We start from the raw sequence: 12,913 nt of genomic DNA on the forward strand, positions 1-12,913 counted from the left end.
TAGGGCACAGACCCGGCTACACGAAATCCAGTGGAATCTGGGACGTGGAAAGATTGAGTTTTTCCTCCCTCTAGGGCTGCGAGAAGAGAAAGTCATCCCTGATTTTAATTAGTGGCGAGAAATGCTCCCTTCTTCCCATGCATACGGGGATTTCCCTGACACCATCGCCACCATATCCCCCGGCTTCCAAAAATAATTTAATTACTTGGTGTTCTAGCTGCGAGCGGCGACCGCCCAGTCAGTCTGGGACGCTCTCTTCATTAACACTTTTTTCCTCCCCTCTGGTTTGAGCGTTGGAATTAATTACAAAGGAAACCCTGCCCTGGGGGAGTGGGGGAAGGGAGACGACGAGGGCGCCGGGAAGTTTGGATGGCAGGGGAGAGAGGCCCTTCTCCCAGGAAACCTCCAAGTGTAAAAATGCGTTGGCCTATCGGGTCCCTAACCCCAAGCAGGCAGGGCTCTTGGCCCCAGGGTTTCACATACATTGGAGTTGATGGCACTGCACAGGGATTGTAGGGTATCACAAGTATCCGACATAATCGGGCATTTCTGCTTTAGAGTATGCCAGGAAACCAGTTGTTTCATGAAGTGGGGCAATAGCTTCGAACCCACCAAGACTGACCCCCCACTATAAAAGTCTAGGCTTGTGAAAAGTACGTGTACTCCTTGGAGTGAGTGAAAGCAAAAGTATTATTATAATGTCATTAGTATTGTGTGCAACCCGCAATTACCTAGAATAATAGTACTTCAAAAGCACCTTTTCACACTTCACCTCTGGCAGGGCAAGGCTCTCATCTCAACATCTCAGGGCTTCCAGTCCTGATACCTTCTCACCCAACCCTGTGATTAAAAAGTCTCAGGGTAGGAGACTCCAGGCCTCTCTGTTCCTGACTTGGGGATTTTTCTCCTCTCTGATGAAAAAATTTTTTCTGACACATAGTCTCAGACTTTTTGGTCATCCATTCTAACCTGACCAAAGAGGAGAACAGAGTCATCTTCATCTGCACTGTGACCATTCCAATATGTCATTCTTTAGGTCTTAATAGAGCCTTAAGACAGACTTCCCTTCTTCCCCCAAACCCTTGCCTTTCCTCATACAGTACTCTTTGCCCACATCATGGGTCAGCAAGTGACTCAGCACCAAGGCTGCATGAAATATGCAGAATCATCATTTCAGGTACCCAAGTCTCTGCATGCATTCAGGTGCTCATTTGCTTGGTGCCTATCATGTGCCAGGAACTGGGCTGCAATGGAGGTCCTGCCAGTGCGGGGGACGGTTGGCAGGAGAGCTGGGGAAGGGTAAAGGGTGGTAGAGAGGGCTTAGGGTGCTCCCAGCCCCGCCCAGAGCACACCCCCGGTGCTGGGCAGCAAGTGTGTAATTTGACACAGTGTTGGGAATGTCCTAGCTGCCACAGCCCCAGCTGACTATCCAGCAGGTTTACTGTGAACTGTGTTCGCATGATGGTAGCCTGTTTCACAGACCTCAAAGGTGCCCAAAGAATAGGAAACACTGCTTCTGATGCCAGAATTACAGATAGCTCTGTAACCTCTCCCCACCTAAAGCTTGAAACCTAATCAGGATGTCAACAAATGAAGCGTCAGGATTAACAGAAATCAGGCATCAAACTGCAGTAAGCTCCAACCCTCTTTTCTGTCTCTTGAGGGTGAGATTGGGGACTTTCCATTATATCTCTGTAACAAAAACACTGGATTTCAGAGGAGAGGTCCAACATTAAATCTGATTGGTGTGGTGTGTCCCATGCAGCTATTCTCTGAACTGTCTTCCACCCTGACCCCTAGGATGGAAACCCATTTGGACTTCACACATCCTTAATTCACAGAATGAAGAAATGGAGACACAAAGAAGAGGCCCATGTGCCCTGGGGCCCAAGGGAACTAGCCTAATTCTTTAGGAGGGAGGAGAATGCTGAGGTGATATCCAACCAGGATATTCCCAAAGAGGCCAACCTACAGTGACAGAGGGAGATCAGGAGCCTGAAGGACAACAGAGTGGAACAGGTTGAACTTCAGATGCACAGCTCTTGGCTTGGAGCACATGGGCAAGTTTCTTAATTTCTTCAAGCCTCAATTCCTGCGTATAATATGGAACTAATAAGGTAACAGAAGGAACCCCCTCTGCATACCCATAGTGCCCCAGTCAATTCCCAATCAAACTTCCCCTCTCTGTTATATGACTTGGGGATTCCTGGTGCTTTGGGGAATCCTGATCAAGGAAGGGGGCTCCCAGCCAAAAGCCAGGGTCCTCAGTAAAATCTCTTTCAACTCCTCACCAGCTCATGGGCCTGGGGCAGCAGTGATGGAACAGGCCGACCACAGGCCTCTCAGGAGCCCTGGGAGGTTGAGTCTCCCGGGGAGATGCAAAGGGCTCAAGACATGGCAGTGGACACTCTCCAAGGGAAGGTCCCAGCTCTGAAGAATTGCCTGCTTCCCATGCACAAGAAGCTGTTCCTGGAAGTAAGGTCCATACCAGAGTGGCAAAGGTTAGGTCTTCTAGTCTGGTGAAAAGTAGGGTCCTCTCCCAGCTCCACTGCTGAGAAAGAGGAATCCTTGCTCAGACATAGAAACTTCACAGCCTATGGGATGGCCGTGAAAGGTTTCCAATGTGAGTGATTAGCAATTTCACCCACCTCCCAGGTACAGGGACCCCAGTAATGAACCCCCCATGTGGGACAAGAACCACCATTTTCTTGTAACCCTGTGGATAAAACTGGGAACAGTTCAACCTCTCAGGATAACTAGAGCTCTCTCCCCAGCACCCGCTTTCCTAGAAAGGCTGTTCTCAATGCTTACAAAAGTATTCCCAGACCCAGTTTGTACTGTGAAATAACTGGATATTTTTTTTCACTTTTAGTGAAAAAGGAAACAAAATAGAAAAAACAAACAAACAAAAAACTCTTAGCTGGCTAAGAACTGTAGGATGGGGCTTCCCTGGTGGCGCAGTTGTTAAGAACCTGCCTGCCGATGCAGGGGATATGGATTCAAACCCTGGTCCGGGAAGATCCCACATGCTGCGGAGCAACTAAGCCTGTGTGCCACAACTACTGAGCCTGTGCTCTAGGGCCTGTGAGCCACAACTACTGAGCCTGCATGCCACAACTACTGAAGCCCGCGTGCCTAGAGCCCATGCTCCGCAACAAGAGAAGCCACCGCAATGAGAAGCCCATGCACCGCAACAAAGAGCAGCCCCTGCTCGATGCAACTAAAGAAAGCCAGCGTGCAGCAACAAAGACCCAATGCAGCCATAAATAAATAAATTTTAAAAAATAAAAAAATTTTTAAAAAAGAACTGTAAGATGTAATAGATTTGTTTGGAGGTGTCTCTCTCAGATAAGCTGCTGATCTCTTTGAGAACAAGGACCAAGTCTCATTCATTTCTACATGAATGGCACATAAAAGTCACTAAGTTAGTATTAGTCCCCTTCCCTTCTAACTTCCTTCTCTTTCTCTATTCCTAACCTATCCCCAAACTTTACTACTCCCTATTCATCCAATCTTTATCAAGCATGAACTTCCTCAGATCCCATCCTGTTATCACCAATCTAAAAAGTCACCTACAATTAAACCAGTGGTTCTCAACCTTGACTGCAGATTTTAATCACCTGGGAAGCTCTGAAAACATACCAACACCCAGGACCCATGCCAGACTAACTAAACCAGAAACGTCCGAGTTGTGGCCCAGCTATCAGCATTTATTTTTTAAGTTACTTCAGTGATTCTAATGTGAGAACCACTAAATCAAACTCTTTTTTGATAGGCTTCCTCCTTTCTTGACACAAGGAATGCCCCCACCTCCCTTGCCTAGGACTAATCCCCCCCAGGTTTCATTAGATCCTATCCTTTCCCAACTTCTTTCGTTATCCCCAGTCTCTACTGTATCTAACTTCAAACTCTTGTAGCAAAATAAAATACCTCCCTCCACTCTGCACCCTCCTCTTGCTTCAGCCCTCTTTTCTTTTCTTATCATACAGTCTTCTCAAAAGAGTAGGTTCGGGCTTCCCTGGTGGCCCAGTGGTTGAGAGTCCGCCTGCCGATGCAGGGGACACGGGTTTGTGCCCCGGTCCGGGAAGATCCCACATGCCGTGGAGCAGCTGGGCCCGTGAGCCATGGCCGCTGAGCCTGCGTGTCCAGAGCCTGTGCTTCGCAACGAGAGGCCCGCGTACCGCAAAAAAAAAAAAAAAAAAAAGTGTAGGTTCCTCACCACTATCCTTCATTCCTCAGCTCCTTGCAACGCAGCCATCCTCTCAATATCTTTCCTCTTCCTGACTTTGAATATCGATATTTCCCAGAATTCAGCATTTGGCCCCTTTACTCCTCACCCTACATCCTCCCCCAAAGTAATGTCATTCTCTCCCTTGCCTTCAGTCAGTGCTTACTTATTAATGCTCCTAAATCCAGATCTCTCTTCTGAACATCAGACTCAAATTTCCAGCTTCCTACTGGACATTTTATTGCCTATTCTTTTGGGTACTTTAAATATAATAGGTTTAAAGGGAACATATTATCTTCCCTCCCCCATCCCAAATCCCTTGGCTTATTCAGACCTTTCTCACTTCCAAACTTGTATCATTCCCTTCCAATCTATCTTTCTATCTGTTGCCAGTGTGATTTTTCTGAAAGAGAAATCAGACTGTCCCTCCATTGCCTAAAACAATTCAATGACTCCCCACTGTCTACAAGATGAAATCGAAACTTCTTGGCACTCTATGTAAGGACTTTGAGTCTCCCCCTCCAGCCTTATCTCCTGTTGCTCCCTGGGCATTCAAAGCCCAAACATGCAATACGCATACGTTCTAACTAGACCCATCTACTGGTTGTTCTGCCAGCTTAGGGCTTTGTTACTGCCTCTTCCTTTCTGAGGTGTTTTCTTTGCCTGAAATCCCATCCCCCTCCTCTCTGCCTAGAAAATTCTGTACATCCTTCAAGTCTCCACTGTGGTCTCCTCTTTGATTCCTCCCCAACTTTCCCAAGCTGAGTTAGATGCCCCTTTTCCCAGAGAGCCTCCTTTGTGCTCCCAAAGTTCTGCATTTTATGGCATTGTATGGTAATTTCCTATTTACATATCTGTCTGCCCAGCTGGTTCTGTGAGCTTCTGAAGTGGAAGAAACAGTACTTTATGTATCTTTCTACCCTCAGAACCTGGCTCAGTGAGTGGGACACAACAGTAAATGTTTGTCTGGTGAAACCTAACAGAGGAGAAGAGACTGAGAGGAGATAAACTGGAATATTTGATGTCAAAGGAATCTTTCTGTATTTTACAGATAAGGAAACAAGGGCGGAGCAGGTAAACCCACTGCCCCAAAATCATACAGCTAATTAGTTGGCAACACCAAAATTGGAACCTAAGTCTCCCGATTTCTTGTTCAGTAGCCTGTCAACTATATCATATTAACTGAGCATTAATTGTTTCACTTGAAATAAAGATACAGGGCAGATGGATCTTAGCTTTTTGTGGACCGGTGCTCTCTTTGAGACTTTGATGAAAACTACAGGCTCTCTCCAGAAAAATGCACATAGAATTTCCCATCCATTTTCAGGGGATTTAGGGAGTTAGTTGTTGAGTGAGGGATGATTGGAAGCAAGAAGGATCTAGAAATGGAGAGACCAGTGAGAAGGCTAATGCAGTAGTTCAGGAGAAAGACAGAGCAAGCAGGCTCTAAGAGTAGGGGGATAGAAAAGGAAGTTCAAATTTCAGAGGTGCCCTGCAGGTGGGATGGATAGAGTTGAGGAACAAGGATGCATTTAAGATGACTCTTAAAAAAAAAAAGACTCAGGCTTCTGATATAGATATTAAGGAAGATAGTGATGCCACACCTCAAATTAGGGGCTACTGAGGGAGAGTAGGTTTGAAGGGCAGATTATGTGTTTGATTTGACAGGTGTCTTAGATGTCTGCAGGCCATCAGGGCGAGGATGTCCATAGGAAACTGGCAACAGCACAAGTACCTTCCACATCTCCTGCCACTCTTCCTCAGACCATCTGGATGATCTATTTTTCTCTGAATCAAATACATACTTTCCTGCCTCCATCCCCTTTGACCATCCCATTCCCTCTAAATGGTGTACCTTACATTCACCATCACCCTTATCCAAATTATTTCAAGGTCCAATTCAGGTGATAGTTTCTCTGTTAAATTATTCCTGACACCACCAATTTGACCAGTTTAATCTCTCCCTTCTCTAAAATCCCAATTTTTTCTCTGAACCTCTCTTACCATATTTTATATTTTGAATTTCAGTTATTTGTGTTATTGAGAAAAAGGCATAAAAAGAGAGAAAAATAAACCAAGGATAGACAGTACAAATAAATGACAAATAGCAAGATGAAAAATGTAAACCCAGCTATATCAATAATCACATTAAATGTAAATGGTATAAACACACCAATTAAAAAGCAGCATTGGTCACATTGAATTATAAAAGTACTATCTCACTATACACTGCCTACAAGAAACCCATTTAAATATGGGAAAAGGATGGGAAAATATATGCCATGCTAACACTAATCAAAATAAAGTTGGAATGGCTATATTAATACTAGATAAAGTAGATTCCAGGGCAAAGGTATTACTAGGAATAAAGAAGGTCATTTCATAATAATAAAGAGGTCAATTCATCAGGAAGACATAACAATTCTAAACATTTATGTACCTAATAACAGAGATTCAAAGTACATGAAGCAAAAACTGATAGACCTGCAATGAGAAACTGACAAATCCACAATTATAATCAGAAATGTCAATACCCATCTCTCAAGTGATAGGACAAATAGACAGAAAATCTGTAAAGATATAAAGAACTTGACCATCACTATCAACTCACTTGACCTAAATGACATTTATAGAACATTCCACTCAACAACAACTGAATACACATTCTTTTCAAGTGCACATGGAACATTTTCTAAGATAGACCATATTGGGCCATAAAAATAGTCTTGATAAATTTTAAAAGAATCAGATCATTCAAAATATATTCTCTGGCCACAGTGGTATTAAATTATATATCAATAATAGAAAGATATACGGAAAATCCCCAAATATTTAGAACGTAAATAATACAATTCTAAGTAATTCATGGATAAAAGAAGAAATCAAAAGGGAAATTAAAATTTTTGAACTGAATGAAAATAGGAACACAACATAATCAAATCTGTGGGATGTATCTAAAGCAGTATTGAAAGGGAAATTTACAGCTCTACCAGCCTATTAGTAGAAAAGAAAAAAGCCTCAAGTCAAAGATATAAGCTTCCACTTTACAAAATTAGGGGAAGAGTGCAAATTAAACCCCAAGTAAATAAAAGAAAGGAAATAATAAAGATCAAGTAGAAATCAATGAAATAGAAAACAGAAAATTAATAGAGAAAAATCAATGAAATCAACAGCTAGTTCTCTGAGAAGATAGGTAAAATAGATAAATCTGGCCGGACTGATCAGAAAAACAAGAAAAAAAATACAAATGACTAATATCAGTAATGAGAGAGGTGACATCACTACAGATTCTAAAGATATTAAAAGGATAATAGAAAAATATTATGAACAGCTTTATGCTAATAAATTTGACAATTTAGATGAATGTAAAAATCCCATGAAAGTACCAAAATGTCAAACTCACTCAAGAAGAAATAGGTAATCTGAATCACCCTAGAACTATTAAAGAAATTGAATTGAAGTATAAAAGATTCCCACAAAGAAAACACCAGGTATAAATGGCTTTACTGGTTATTTCTACCAAATATTTTAAAAATAAACAATACCAATTTTATGCAAACTCTTCCAGAAAACTGAAGCACAGGGAATACTTCCCAAGTCATTATATAAAGCCAGTGTTACTCTGACACCAGCATAAGACAAAGAAATTACAAGAAAACTACATATCAATATCAATATGCAAAAAATCCTTAACAAAATTTTAGCAAATCAAATCCAACACTGTATAAAAAGGATAATACATCATGACCAAAAATGCAAGATGGATTTAACATATGAAACATTGAAAACATTTTAAAAGATTAAAAAAAGAAAAAACAAAAAAAAAGGAAAACACATGGTCATCTCAATATCTAGCAAAAAACATTTGACAAAAATTCAATATCGGGCTTCCTTGGTGGCACAGTGGTTGAGAGTCCGCCTGCCAATGCAGGGGACACGGGTTCATGCCCCAGTCCAGGAAGACCCCACATGCCGCGGAGCGGCTAGGCCCGCGAGCCATGGCCGCTGAGCCTGCGCGTCCGGAGCCTGTGCTCCACAACGGGAGAGGCCACAACAGTGAGAGGCCCACGTACCGCGAAAAAAAAAAAAAAAAAAAAAAAAAAAAAAAAAAATTCAATATCAATTTCTGATTTTAAAAAAACTTTCAATAAATTTGGAAGAGAAGGGAACTTCTTCAACCTGATAAAGGACGTCTACAAAAAACTATGGATAACATCATAGTCAAAGATTGATTCTCCTAAGATGAGGAAAAAGGCAAGGATGTATATGTTCTTACCACTTTTACTCAACATTATACTGGAGGTTCTAGCAAGTGCAATAAGGAAAAAAACAAAAAAAAGGCATGCAGATTAGAAAAGAAGAAGTAAAATTGTCTTTATTCAGAAACGACATAATCATCTTTATACAAAATTCAATGGAATTTTTTTTTTTTTTTTTCTTTTCGGTACGCGCGCCTCTCACTGTTGTGGCCTCTCCCGCTGCGGAGCACAGTCTCCGGACGCGCAGGCTCAGCGGCCATGGCTCACGGGCCCAGCCGCTCCGCGGCATGTGGGATCTTCCCGGACCGGGGCACGAACCCGTGTCCCCTGCATCAGAAGGCGGACTCTCAACCACTGCGCCACCAGGGAAGCCCGGAATATTTTTTTAAAGTTACTAGAACTAATAACTGAGTTTAGCAAGTTTTCAAGATACGAGATCAATATGCAAAAATCAATTATATTTCTACATACTAGCTGTATTAGTTTCCTAGAGCTGCCCATAACAAAGTATCACAAACTGGGATGGTTTAAAACAGTAGAAATGTATTCTCTCACAGTTCTGGAGGCTAGGGATCTGATATCAAGGTGTTGACAGGGCCATGTTCCCTCTGAAGGATCTAGGAGAGAATGCTTCCTTGCCTTTTTTAGCTTCTGTTGTTTTCTGGCAAGCCATGGGTTCCTTGGCTTGCAAATGCATCACTCCAATCTCTACCTCTGTTGTCACACAGCCATCTGTTCCCTGTGGATTTTTACATCATCTTCCCTCTCTGCATGTCTGTATCCAAATTTCCCTCTTCTTAGAAAGACATCAATCATATTGGATTAAGGCCCCACCCCACTTAAGTATGACCTCATCTTAACTCTAATTACATCTGCAAAGACCCTGTTTCCAAATCAGTTGACATTCATAGGTACTGGAGGTTAGAATTTTAACATATCTCTTGCAGTGGGGGGGACACAATTTAACCCATAACATTAGCAATGAACACTCAAAAAATTAAATTTAAAAATACCATTTATAGCATCAGAAATATAAAATATTTAAGGTAAGTCTGACAAACGATGTGCACTGAGGGACTTCCCTGGCAGTCCAGTGGTTAGTACTCTGTGCTTCCAATGCAGGGGGCATGGGTTTGATCCCTGGTGCAGGGAACTAAGATCCCACATGCTGGGTGGAGTGGCCAGATACAAAAAAAAGATGTGCACTGAAAACTACAAAACATTGCTCAGATGAATTAAAGAGGACCTAAATAAATGGGAAGGTATACATTGTTCATGGATTGGAAGACTCAATATTGATAAGATTTCAATTCTACCAAAATTGATCTAAAGATTCAATGCAATACCTAGAACAGCCAAAACAACTTTGAAAAAGGAGAATAAAATTGAAAGATGTATATTATATAAATTCAAGATTTATTATAAAGCTACAGTAATCAAGACAGTGTAACATATGCATAAAAAAAAAAGGTAAGTAGGGCTTCCCTGGTGGCGCAGTGGTTGAGAGTCCGTCTGCTGATGCAGGGGATACGGATTCGTGCCCCGGTCCGGGAAGATCCCACATGCCGCGGAGCGGCTGGGCCCGTGAGCCATGGCCGCTGGGCCTGAGCGTCCGGAGCCTGTGCTCCACAACGGGAGAGGCCACAACAGTGAGGGGCCCGCGTACCGCAAAAAAAAAAAAAAAAAAAAAAAGATAAGTAGATCAATGGAACAGAATAGGGAGTTCATAAATAGATCCACATACATATGGTCAACTGATTGTTGACAAATGTGCAAAGGCAGTACAATAGAGAAGAGATAGTCTTTTTAACATAGAACAGTTGGATATCTACATGCCCAGGAAAAGAATGTCAATCCACACCTTGCATCATACACAAAAATTAATTCAAAATTGATCACAAAACTAAATGTAAAACATAAAACTTCCAGAAGAAAACTTAAGAGAAAATCTTTGTGACCTTTGGTTAGAAAAAAATCTCTTAGACGTGACATTAAAAGCATGGTCCATAAAAGACATAAAATGATAAATTGGACTTTACCAAAATTAAGAACTTGTGCTTTCAAAAGACACTTCTAAGAGGTGAAAAGACAAGTCACAGACTGGCGGGAAGTATTTGCAAATCACGTATTTGATAAAGAACTTGTACCCAGATTATAAAAAGAACTCTCAAAACAAACCAAAAAAAAAGTAATATCTAAAAATATTGCAAAGGAAAAAATAAAATTGCTCTTTTAATTTAAAAAAAGATGGATTGTTCAATAAATGGTATTGGTATAATTAGGTAAGCATTGGGAAAAAGCAAAGTTGGATTCCTACCTCATTTCTTATATCTAATGAAATGCAGATAGATCAAAGGACCAAAGGTAAACAGTAACAACACCAAAACAATAATAATAATATAACTACTAGAAGAAAGCAGTGGAGTTTCTTTTTTTATCTTCTGATCTTGGAGCAGGGAAGGCCAAGGCCCAAAATACAGAATCCAGAGAAGAAAAAAAACTATAAATTTGACTAAATAAAAATGTTCTGCATGGCAAAAGAGTATCCATAATCCTACTGATTTTACAATCCTATAATCCTAGAGATACTGCAATCAATTAGAAAAGAATACTATGACTTTACATCTACCTGAACAGCAAAATTTATAAGTTGGATAATATCAGGTGCTAGTGAGGTGGTAGGAAATAGAGATCATCACGAGCTGCCAGTGCAAAGATGAGTTGATATGTTTTGTAGCACAATTTAGAAGTATCTCATAAAATTGAATATGTGTATAGTCTATAATCCAGTTCCATTCCTAGGCATGTATCACAAAAATGACCCTGCAAAGGATAAATAAATTGACATATTTAAGGATATCCATTGCAGAAAAAAACTGGGGGAGAAAAATCTTATATAATAAATACATGGTATTGATAGAATGTACATATGGTATATGCAGATAAAAAAAGAACTAGTTCACCATATATTGTGTTTTAAATTCCATCTCATAAGAAAAGCAGAATAGAATTTTAAAACACAATGCTCGCTAGGAATATAAAAGAAAAGAAAAAGTAAAAGAGACAGAATGAGATGTACATCACAATATTGTCCTGAAATATAAAAACATGTAAAATAATGTAAAGTACGGATCATGGATACATACGAGTCAATAAAGGGATGAAAGGGACATTCAAACACATGCACTAAATAAATGAGTAGATTCCTATGGGAGGGGTGGCAAGGAAAATAGGGTCAAGGATGGGAAAAGAGGAAGCAACAAAAAGGGAGGCATGGACGAATTATTTAGCGTGCCACAAACTGAGGAATTAACTTGATTATAGCAGTTGAACAAAAGAAGAACAAAAACATTTTTGTTTTCCTTAAAATCAATTGTATTTTTTAAAAGAAAAAATATTGCTTAAAAATTTTTTTAAATAAACAGTTTTTTTCACTCGAGAACCAGAGAAGCTCATGAGGAGACCACCTGAGACTGGATTAAAGGAGTGCAGGTCCTGTGTGCACCCTGATCCTTATCAGCAACCCCACTCTTGAACTATTGCTATAAAACTCCTCACCAAATTCCCCCAGGTTGGGGCGCACAGTTTTTCAGGGCACGAGCCTGCCGTGTCCCCCTTTGCCTGGCAAAGCAATAAAGCTGTTCTTTTCTAGTTCACCCCAAAATTTAAAAATATAAAAAATAAATAAACAGTTTTTTTCAATAGGCCAATGATATGAACAGGCAATTCACAGACTAAATACAAATAAGCATATGAAATTATGATAAGCATATGAAATAATAAGCATATGCAATTATCATCTAATAAGCATATGAAATTATTGTCATCAACCTCAAATAGGGAAAATTCAAATTAAAGGAAAATTTGATATTTCTTTTGCCCATAAAGTTGGAAAAAATGAAAAAGAATGATAATATCCATTGTTATGTAAGGTGTGAAGAAATGTAGACTCTCATGTATGGTTGGAAATAGTGGAGGTAAAGATATGATAAAGACTTTTTGGAGGTCAATTTGGAAGAATCTATCAAAATTTTAAATGTTCATTCTCTTCAATCCAGCAGTTCCATTTCTAAGAATCTACCCTCCGAAAATGCTCACATTTCAGTGAGCAAATATATACATAAGTGCACAAATGTATGCATAGAATGATACACACTGCAGCACTATTAATAACAAAAGATTGGAATTAACCTAAATGTCCATCAGCAGGAGGATGGTTATATGAATTATCATACACATGTCCTATGCAGAAGTTTAAAAAGTGAAGTTAGGGCTTCCCTGGTGGCGCAGTGGTTGGGAGTCCGCCTGCCGGTGCAGGGGACACGGGTTCGTGCCCCAGTCCGGGAAGATCCCACATGCCGCGGAGCGGCTGGGCCCGTGAGCCATTGCCGCTGAGCCTGCGCGTCCGGAGCCTGTGCTCCGCAAT

This window comes from Physeter macrocephalus, chromosome 4, assembly GCF_002837175.3.
Source record: "Physeter macrocephalus isolate SW-GA chromosome 4, ASM283717v5, whole genome shotgun sequence".
In the NCBI taxonomy this organism is placed as follows: Eukaryota; Metazoa; Chordata; class Mammalia; order Artiodactyla; family Physeteridae; genus Physeter; species Physeter macrocephalus.